The following is an 11987-nucleotide window of genomic DNA, read 5'->3' on the forward strand; positions in this document are numbered from 1 at the left end:
GTACATGAAATTTTATTCTTTTCAAAAAATAATAAAAATTAAAATTATTTTTTTTCACTGTCATTAGACGAAAAGAGTATATGTGAGGCAGTTTTGTAATAATAAGGGGTTTATGTGAACCACTTTTGTAACAATAAAGGTATATGCAAGTCACTTTTATAACAAGAAGTATATCAACTCTAGATTGCAAAATTAACGATTATAGTGGCCCTTTTTCCATTTACAATTTGACCCTCCAATACTTGTAATAATATTAATTTCATTATCTTAATTTGTATCTAATAAAATAAATATTAAGGTAAAATATTATTTACTGACCGATCTTTTATGACCAAGGCTCAACATGAAATTTGTAAGAGCATAGGACTTTCAACCACTTAACCACACTCTTCCAAGGTAGTGGTCAAAAGATTTGGCACCACATTTTTTTTGGGCTCATTCTCATTGAAAGGGCTTGGGTGGCTAGCCATTAACACTTCTCCTCTAACATTTGGGATTTTGAACTTGTTTACCATCATAAGTAAGTCGAACTTTTTTATTGGATTGGCTATGTTATTGTTGTTTATCATCATAAGTATTTATTGACATTTTTTAAAATAAAAAATTAAGAGAAATGTTGTGGTGACTCAAAGAATGATCAATTAAATTTTAAAAGAATTTTGAGAATAGACGAATTTTATGGGAGTCTAGAAAACCAATTAATTAACTAAATAAAAAATGTCTACAAAATCAATATATTCTAGGTAAGGGTTCAAGTTATTTCGAAGGGAAAGTATTAAGCATCCTTGGAAATCCACAATTGTAGGTCCTGACTGAATTCATTTTTTCAAATGAGGAGGAGATAAAAATAATATACAAATATAATAAACATGTAATATACACAAATAATAAAATAAAACAATAATATAAGAAACGGCCTAAGGTTTGTCCAATGTCAATAATATTCACAATAATGAATAAAAGGTATAATTCGAACTCCATTAGAATATCTTCAATGAGAAGCGACTCTGCAACACCCCGGAAAATTTTTGAGCTAAGACTCGAACCATTCTTCATTGAAAGTAAGATTTTTCGGAGGAATTTGAAATTTTCTTAAGTTTTAGGATCGCTAGATGTAGCACCTTGAGTTCCAAAAAGAACTAAAGAGAGTTCATTGAAGTCATCCCTAAGTTCTTTTAAAGTTTTGGATCAACTTCAAACGATCATAACTTTTAGCACAAGATGAGTTAGGAGACCCATAAGATATCAAATGAAAGATCTCTGGGTCCTCTTTCCAACGCCACTGAGTTTGCTAATTTTCGAGCTCTTATGAGGGAGATATTCCCGTTTAAAGTCGGGCTACCCAAATAAGGAAAGTTACCCGAAAATATGAGGGGTATTTTGTTCCTTTCCTTACCCAATCGGATTTAAACGTTTTTGGTATGGTTTTAGGAGTCTAAACTGATTGGAATCAGTTTTAGTTATTCCTAAAATACGCTTAGGATTTTTAGAGGAGTTCAAGAAGAGAAAAGAGGAGAAAAGAGGGAAGGTTCAAGGAGTTCGTCAAGATTCTTGCAATTCTTCGAGGGATTTCGCCAAGGATTTTATCCTAAGAGGTATGCAAGCTTCCATAGTGTTGGGTTTGTTCTCCCACACGTCAATCATGAGTTTCTTTTTCAAATTTCATCCATGAGATTGAGTATATTGATAATCCTGTTGAGTTCTTGAAGTTTTATCTTTCGTTTTTGATAATGAAGTTCTTGTTGAGTTCTTGAGGTGAGAGTTGCGAATGAGTGTTGTTCTTGGTGTAGAATTCGTTGTAATTAGGTTGGGTTTAAGGATCCAAAAGAGTTTGGAGGAAATCATTCGAGTTTAGACGAGGTAGGGCTGGAAAAAATTAAGAAGAGTTCGTCGGATTCGTCTGGAACATGGTTGGGGCAGCACGCCCCTGTTGCGCCTGAGAGGCTGGCGCCCTGTGCCTGCCATGCGCCCTAGACTAGCCTCAGTAAACTGGGGGTTGGTGCGGTGTGCCACTGCTGCGGCAGGGACGTCAGGTCCTTTCCGCCTCCGTTCTTCGTTCCGTAATCAATCTTTCAAAACATATATTCGCTCTCTTAGTGATTTTTACTATCCAACCTACATTCAATCATCAAGAAATCTTATATATCAAGTCACGATCCTTGAATTCATAATTCAAATTCAAGGAAGAGTTAAGAGTAGAGTTCAAGAAAGTCTTTGAGTTAAATTGTGAATCCTTCGAGATGAACTATCGATTTGAGTTCTTTAAAATGGTTCCTTCAATCCCTATTGATTCTAAATACTCTAAACTACTTCGAAACATCGAGAAATCATTCATAACATGAATCATAACCTTGAATTCATAATTCAAATTCAAGGTAGAGTTAAGAGTTAAGTCATGAGAGTTCTTTCGAGCTATTTTGAGAAAGCCCCTTTGAGTCTTTTCAAGGAGTCTTCTACAATTACTTATAAATTGTTTCAAGATTTGAGTAAGTGAGTATGAGAAGGAGGAGAATGTATTCATGAGTCTACATTATCATTGAGATCCTTGAGTCAAGTCATCCATGCACATAATTTCGCCTGAACTCCATAACTTGATTTTCTTTGAGAGGAGTAGTATCTTCAAGTTCTAAGTCTTGAGTATTGAGTTCCTAATCATTTTGGGATTATTTCTAATCATGGGACTACTACATGTTACCCATGAAGGTCCTTGAGTTGAGTAGTTCATGCTCATAATTCTGCGTGAACCCTATGAGTTGAGCAGTCTTGAGATGAGAAGTATCATTGAGCCCTTGAGTTGAGTAGTTCATGCCCATAATTCCGCATGAACCCTCCGAGTCGAGCATTCTTGAGATCATTAGTATCACTGACTCTTTAAGTTCTGGAGTTGTTGAGTTCCAAGTATTGAATTCTATGCATGGTTATTGAAAACCTTAAATTGAGTCGTTCACATCCATAATTAGGCATGACCCCTATTTTAAGAAGTCTTTTAACAAATTGTTTTAAAGACTTGATCACTGAGTTGAGGAAGAGTAGAGTTGAGTTCATTTTCTTTAAAATGATATATGGGAACTAAGTATTTCCAAGAGTAAATATTTTTACATTTAAGATGAGAGGAAACTGAGATTTTCAAAAGAGTTTTGAGCAGTTTGAGTACCATCTCTTTTAAGAGAAGGATTTTTGAGTAATAATCTCAAAACATATAAGGAGTTATGTTTTTAAACATATGAGCTAGTTATATTTTGGGAGTAGTATTGAGCACCGATATGAGGGAGAGTACAGACAACTCACAACCTCATAAACCATGTAGCCAATGTGGATAGAAAGGTTCATACTTTTTAGATGATTCCTTGTTGCTTTTTAGCATAGACTAATGGATCCACTTAGTAGTAGCTTCTATACCCCGACAAAATATATGACAGTTCTGGCAGCGTGGGCTAGATGTTGTATCATCACATAGCTCATAGTGATGGTTGTCGGTTAGAGAATCTCCCACAAATTTATATTGTATTTTTATATACAATATGAGTTATTATTGTATTCTTCAATACATTGAGTTGTGATCTGTTGTTTTAAAAGCTTTACAAATATTGCATCTTTTATTGTTGCTTTATCTTGAGTTGAGTATCTTATTATTGAGTTGAGCCCTATTTCTCTGAGTTGAGTATCTTATTATTGAGTTGAGCCCTATTTTCTCTGAGTTGAGTTGAACTATGTTTCATTGAGTTGAGTGAGTTGAGAAGAGGTGAGTATGTTTCTTTTCCATCAGTTCAAACTTATGTTTATACTTTAGAATTCCCGTTACATACTCGTACATTCCATGTACTGAGCCATTGGCTTGCATCGTTTCATGATGTAGATACAGGTACTAAGGATCATCAACAGGCGTTTTGTTGAGGTCGTGTGATATTCCAGTCAGCTTTGGTGAGCCTTCTTAAATTTCGGAGAACTTCACATTTACCTTACAGTTAGTAGTTTGGGAGATGTCATGGGTCTTGTCCCAATATCCTTCTGTAATAGTAGAGGCTTCATAGATAGACAAGGTTGAGTAGTTTTCTGTATATATCTTCTTTGAGTTGTTTTTATAAACTCTAAGTTTATCTATTGTGTATTTTTCAGATCATTGTAAAGATTGAGTATTTGAGTAATTGAATTTATTTCAATTTTAAGCTTTTGTATGCTTGAGTTAGTCTTCCGCTTGTAGCCAGCCAGGATGAGGGTTCGCTTGTGGACCAGCAATGGTTCTCGAGTGCTGGGCACCTCCAGGGTGTAGACTCGGGTCGTGACAGACTTAGGGGTACCTATAAACACACGTAGTAAAAGTGTTAGTAATAATAAATATGAATAAATCAAATAAAGATTTGAAAATAAAAATTTGTCTTATTAACCTGGGGAGGCCTCGAAAACCGACAGAGAGAGTTTTTCATTGGTCAATTTTAACAAATAATGTAAACACCAAATCATATGAAATTAACAAAGATAAGATAAAATTATATACAACAATTATCAAGCAATGATCAAAACAACTAGCTAAAAAATTCTTAGAAAAATACATGAAAACAAACGATAATAAAATTGTGAACAAAAATAAAGCAAACTTGACTTATGGGTAAATAAAACACTTATAAAATCTACGGTCATTTTTAAATAGTGAACAAAAATAGAAAAACTACACATAGTATTAATGGTAATCAGTAAAACATATTATTATTAATAATAAATAATTAGAAAGTAAAAATAATAAATAATAAGAACAATAATGACACAAGCCACATCAATTACATTTTAAGTGAAATGGTGTATAAAATCAATTAATTAATTGTAGAAACAAAAGAATAAATAAATAACAAAGCAATTAAACTATGGTTAGCAAAAAATATAGCAATCACAGATAACTTTTACATATTAAGCCAAGATCTGAGCATTAAATCTTGTATCTGGTCTTGGTTGCCTGTTTTCATGGAGGTTCTTTGGTTTGCGATCACCGGAGTTGTATCTGGTCGCTCCTGGCCAAAATCGTGTCTAATTTGTGAGTTATTAGAGTCCGTCCCATATTTGAATTCAAATATTGTAATTAATTTCAAATTCAATTATTGTAGCTTATTCTTTGTAACAAAATAGGTATTAGATTAGGACTCTTATACTTATCATCAATATGTACAAAATCTATAAATACAAAACAATACGGCAGAACAACTATCTGCACTTATTTTCTCAAAAGCTTCTTATTCTTATTCTTTATATGGTATCAGATTTGTCCTTCGATCCTATGGCCGCTTCTCATAATTCTGGTAACTTATTGTCTCTTGCAAAACAGTCCAGTTCTTCCTCCATTGGCCAACTACCAAACCTTTCTCTCAAACTCGACATAAGCAACTATTCCCTTTGAAAAGAAAATACCCTGGACATACTCAAAGCCTTTTCTCTTGACTCCTTTTATTCTAGGTTTTAATCCTCCTCCATAAACCATTATTGTCACCTAAATTTCAGTCACTACCACTACAGATTCCTCTACCACCCAATCACAATCAAAAATTACTTTTAACCCTGCCTATGAGGAATGGCGACGCAGTGATCCTCTTATTCTTGTTGGGCTTCGTCAAATAATTTATGATCCTCTTATTGATCACTTAACTCGAGCCACCTCCTCCCATGATGCTTGGACCAGAATAGAGTGTATGTTTCAGTCACAAATGTGTGCTTGAGTCATGCAATTAAAAGCTCAACTTGAAAACCTTTCTAAAGGCAATCTAGCCATCCTAGAGTATTTTGAGAAGAAACGTGCAATTGTCGATTCTCTATCAGAAATTTTGTACTTTGTAAAAGATGATGGCTTTATATCCTTTGTTCTTATTGGCCTTGATTCTTTATATGGAATTTTCAAGGCTGCATTTAATATGCGTTCCGGACATATCACTCCTGCAGAACTGTTTGGACTCCTTCAAGAAGGAGAACGCTTAGCCGAAGAACTTCGCTCTATTACCATTAACACTCAATTTGGCTATGCTCCTTCTCATGCTATGTAAACACAAAGTTCAGCCTTACTTCAACCCACTCCACCCCTCAACACAAACCAATCTTCTATTCTTGGCCATCCCCCGCTCTCTAATTATTTAGCCCATACTTCTCCAAATCATGCTCAATTTATGGTACCTCAACAATATCCACATTTATCTCGACTTAAAAATCACCTGTCCAAGCGTCGTGTGCAATGTCAAATATGTGGTAAAACTAATCATGATGCTCGTAACTTCTACAATTGCTCCAATGAAAAGGATTTTCCACCAACAGTAGCCACTGTCGCGGTCAACTCCCAAACAACCACATCTTGCTTCTCCTTCAACTATTGTTGATCCTGTCTGGTACTTTGATTCGGGTGCCACACATCATGTGACCTCGTACATGGCTAACCTCTCTTTACAGACTTACACCGACAATGATGGTCTAGCGGTTGGTAATGGTATGAAAATTCCTATTTGGCACATTGGCTCTTCAATTCTGTCTACACACTCTCGTCCCATTCATATTAAAAATATTCTCCATGTCCCACAGATTTCCAAAAATTGACTTAGTATTGCTAAAATAACTCAAAAAGTGATATTTCAAAAGATAAGTGTTCTCTCCTTTCAGCTCAGTAGTCCAACTCCCTAGTCGAACTCCATAATCGAACTTTTTGAACCCACTCAAAATTATATTCTTTGGGCTATTTATACTTTCCCAAATTTGGCCCAAAATCCACTTAATAACCAACTTGGAGACATCATTCAGGCTCGTCAAACTCTCTCGGTGAATCGCCCTTTGCTACTTAGCTCGCCTTGTGATACTCTATGCTTTAGGTGTTTAAACCTCAATTGGCGGACTCGATCAAGTCAGCCTTTCACTTTCGGTGAATCACTGAATATCACCTCAATCCGCCTTTCGAGCATTAAATCGTTGCCTTGCACACTGTTATTTTGGGCGATGTGCAGCAGGATCGCCATTCTAACTCGGTGCATCGCCTTCTCTACTGGAGTTCGCCGACCTTCTTTGATAGACAAGTGTTATGCACTGTCAATTTGGGCGAGGTGGTGCTCAGTTGGTGATCCACCCTTCATGTTAAGCGATTTACAATGTTCAATTTGCACTTTTTTTTGTATTTTTTGCCATTCTTTCAAACTTTGATCATTGCCTTGTCTAATTGCCTTCATAGCTGGAAATCATCAATATTTGATTAGAAAAGGACAAAGTTTTGCATTGAGAACACTAGTTATTGACCTAAATGGACCTTAAGTGAGTGCAAATTTGTCACTCATCAGTGATAACAACTCAAGCAGTTTATCTTGTTACTACATCAACTTTTAGACGGGGTTCTAGTTCCTAAATCTTGTTATCAACTCTTTTCGCAGGTTTTACACCTCTTTTCTCAAACAAGTCAAACCTAGAGAAGATTCTAACGTTTGCAATCATTAGAAAATTATTCAAATGAAAGAGTTAATAAGATATACGTATACGATGCAGAGTTTATTCCATAAAATCTCTTATTTTAGGTCAAGTCTTCTTGGATCCTACAACCCTTTATTGCGATGTTTAGCCACTTATGCTTAATAAAATAAGATAAATAATTACATTCATTCGAGATTGTAGATACTTACGAGAGATAAAAAATAATCAATACTTTGATTTCAATAAACTTTGAAATTCTCGTTCAAACTCAATGTAGAGAAATTGTCTGCTTCAATCAAAACAAGATCCTGAAATATTAATACCCTGCAAAAAGTTTTTATAGTTCTCGAAGATTAAACTTTAAAAACATAAAATGCAATTCCCGAAGCTCGTGTGACGATTGTCTTGAGATAACGGGCCGTCAAACCAACCGTCAATAACTTCTAAACATATGACCAACTCCTCTAGGTCCGACGTTAGAGATGACGGATCGTCAAGTGGTTGATCACACATCAATTGTCGTCGTCAGTGGTGTTCGAAACATCTAGAACTCCTGCATGTGTGACAAATCAACTGACGGTCTGTCAAAGGTCTGACGTCCGTCACCGATGTCGTCAGGCTTATTTTTCTGACATTTAGCTCCATTTCACTTTCTTTCTATCTTGAAACATATTCTGACTAACACAGTGCTAACTATCAAAACGATACTGTTATTACTTAAGATCACACAAATATTTTTAGTAAAAGAATTAGATGTGTCGTCAAATACCAACACATCTTATGCTTTTACTAAAAATATTAGTTAATTTAAGTGGTAAGTTTGGTTCATATTGTACTAAGAGGTTATAATTTATATAATTTATACACCTAATCGATGTAAAATTTAATTTAAGTACACATAAGCAATCTCAAATTTTAAAACTTCATATTATAAAAAAAAAATTAACAAAATGATTTAGTTAATTTAAGTGGTAAGTTTTGTTCAAATTATACAGTAAAACCTCTCTAAATTAATATAGGCGGGACCATGAAATATTATTATTTTATAGAGGTATGGTTAAATCAGTAAATTAATATTTATTAATTTAAAGAGTGTTCGACACCAAAAAATGTTCAGGGATGGAATCTCAAAACATTTGAAAGAATCCACTTGTGAAAACGTCATTAATGAACTTGAGGTCATGATTAATGATCTCGGTTACTGCAATAAAATGGAAGTTAATAACCTATTGGATGGGTGAAAATGATACATGTTCAGAGGTTTAGAGCTTAGAATAAATTATGGATATCATGGATAAACAATGTTGATGATAAAGTTGAAGATGATACAATACCTTTGGAACCAGTTACGCGTAAGGAAACACTTGCATCTAGAACTCTTCACAATTTTATGGTGCAATTAGAAAATACAACACCGAAACTTTTGGATGCAATAAGAAAAGTTAGAGATGAACTTCAACTAGATTTAAATTTTAACGAAAAACAGAACATAATAGAATCATATTTCACTAAATTTTCTTAGATATATTTGGACTTTTAAAGAATTATTAATTTATAATATTAATGGGACCATATATTTATATAGGAGTCTTCTGAAAATATATTATCTTATAATCTTATCAAAATGAGTGATCTTTTCCATTGATCCAAGTCGGGATGGAGAAAATTATTACCTTAGAGAGATTATTAATTAATCGAGTATTAATTTAGTAATGCTTTACTATATTAAGAAGTTATAATTTATACACCTAATCGATGTAAAATTTAATGCAAGTAATATACTTTATTATTATAAAATAGAAGTCACATAAAGAGAGTTACAAATAAATTCTTACAAAAAGTAACAATTTTAAAAATAAAACAAATTACTTGTTATAATAAATAATTGTGATTTGATAGTGTAAAATTATTTTATACTAATAATGTATATTATAAATTTCAATAAATATGTATGATAGTGTTATGTTAATTTTTGGTAGTGCTTTTTTTATTCTCTTTATTTGAGGTAGTTAATTCATTTGCCAGGTATATAAATCACTTTAGAAAAAAAAATTTGCTTATTGTACTAAATTGTTTTCTCAATTATGATATACATAAGACATGACATAAAGTCATAACTGTTTTTTCATTCTTTTATCACTTTGTAAAGAATGATATGATTCATTCTTATTTCATCAAGTTGGTCATTTAGATAACACCTATAAAAACGAGTTTAACTGTATTCAAATTAAATCTATAGATGGATTAGTAGACTTTGTTGCTTTGTGTGATTCTATAAAAATTGTTAATATATTAACACTTAAATTTTGTTCTATTCTCTAAAATAATATTCAAATAAAGTAGAAAAACAATATAACTACATTTTTTTTTTTATTTGAATGTGTGTGTTTGATATGATGTTTAAATATGCATTGGAGTATATGATATTATATTGTAAATTAATGCACTTAAATAAGTTTATAAGTTATTGTTTGATGGGAAAAAAACATTTTATCATAGAGTGTGATTCTATTATATTTATCATATATAATATTGTGTTTATTTGAAAATGTTGATGGTAATTTTTCTTTTTAAAAAACTAACTAAATACCTACAAATATATTTAGGAAAAATTATATAAATAGATAACTTAAGATATCATAATCTCTGAAATTTCCTACCATTTAAAAAAATTACAAAAATCCCCTCTCGAATACATCCTATCCTTTCAGATACGTCCCTATCCCCCTCAGATACATCCCTATCCCCCGCGGATATATCCCTATTCCCCTCAGATACATTCCTATCCCCTCTCAGATACATCCCTACCCTCCTCGGATACATCCATATCCTCTCTCAGATACATCCCTTCCATTAAGTAATGTATCATTTGTAATGTATCGGACAACCAAGAAATGTATCCGAAAGCAATGAAAAAAATCAGAATCTTTGTAATTGGGGAAACATTTGGGATAGGATGTAATTAGCCCCCAAATGTATTGGAATTTCGGTAAGTTATACACATATTTGAGATTGTAATATTGGGCATGTAAATAGACCTTTCTATATATATATATATATATATATATATATATATATATAAGACCTTAAAAATACCTCTGTGGCATGTGTATACCATATTGTGTATTGTGTAATATGTATATCACACTCTGATTTTCATAACATACGAAAATATACAGGATATAAGGTATGCTTTGGACTTATTATTACAAGCAAAGTAATTTAATGGAAAAAGATGATAACTATTTCTTGATAAGAATACATTTGAGCATTTAAAACTTTAAAGAAGACAAGTAGTACCATATACCATCTCGGGTCATATTATTTATATCTTAATGTCATACCTTTTAAAACATACTAACTTAACTAAACGAGTACTTTCATTATTTATTTCTCACTTAAACATTTCAATAAATTAATGTATTACTAATTAAAATATTAATAACAAATTTGAAAAAAATAAAAAATCATTGTTTCTTGTATATCTAAAATATCAAATATCTCCCCTCGATTCTATATTGGATTCATTCTTTTGAGGTTGTTGACACCCAATTTTGACATGATGTTTTCAAAGGTAATACTTTTCAGTAAATAGTTCAAAAATGTAAAATTATTTTGTAATTTGAATTTACTTTATCGATAATTATCCTGATTTCTCAAAGTATTAAAAAAAATTAGTTTATTTTGAATTCTAGTTGATTTCAATTATCACTATTTTTGTCATAGTCCGTTGAATTTATTCAAAATATTATTTCACTTTGATTAAATTATGATTTTTTGCTAAATTGCATTTTAACATACCGTTGGTTATATTCATTACATTTGTTCATATTTATTTTAATATATTTAGTACAGTCTAAAAATACATTCAAACAGAAATAAATAATTGCATATACAAATATTTAATTAAGCCATAATTTTAAGCACATGGTTTTAATAACCCATAATTTTGTAAAAATAGTGATTTTGAATTGTCTATAAAATCCTTTACTTGATCTTAAAATAAAGGGAATGGCATGTAATTGATAATCTCTGATGTGACTCCAGCTCCGATGAACAACAATCAAAAGCATCAAACTCCGAGGCTGGTAACTCCATTGTTATTGTTTGCTCTGTCTTTTTTGGTTAATGTTTGTAAAATTTGGTCGATTTTTATTATTTTATTCCATTTTTGGCTAATGTTGTTTTGTTGTGAATTTAATAATTTGTTTTTTTTTCAATTATTATGAAGTTATATAATATACAATGGTTAAATTCTCAATTAATGGATTCTTGATGATTGTGCACTAAACTTGTAATGACCCTCCATATCATTTTCTTTGTCCTCCGATCTTTTCACATTTAGAGTTTTCTTGTAGCGATCACAAGTCATTTATGACTTGCTGGGATTAACATTTCAGTCATTGGGCTGTTCATTAGGATTTTATGCAAGTTTTCGTGTTTTAGAGTCTTTGAAACTTGAATGGTTGACTTCAGTTAAAATTTCAGGAAGACGGCCTCAGAAAGCAATTCTAACAGTTTCATCAGCTCCGGAAGGGCCATTTTAGGCTAGGGGCATGGTTGGTTAG

Source organism: Solanum verrucosum, unplaced genomic scaffold, assembly GCF_900185275.1.
Source record: "Solanum verrucosum unplaced genomic scaffold, falcon-dt-bn FXZP01000181.1, whole genome shotgun sequence".
NCBI classification, from domain to species: Eukaryota; Viridiplantae; Streptophyta; class Magnoliopsida; order Solanales; family Solanaceae; genus Solanum; species Solanum verrucosum.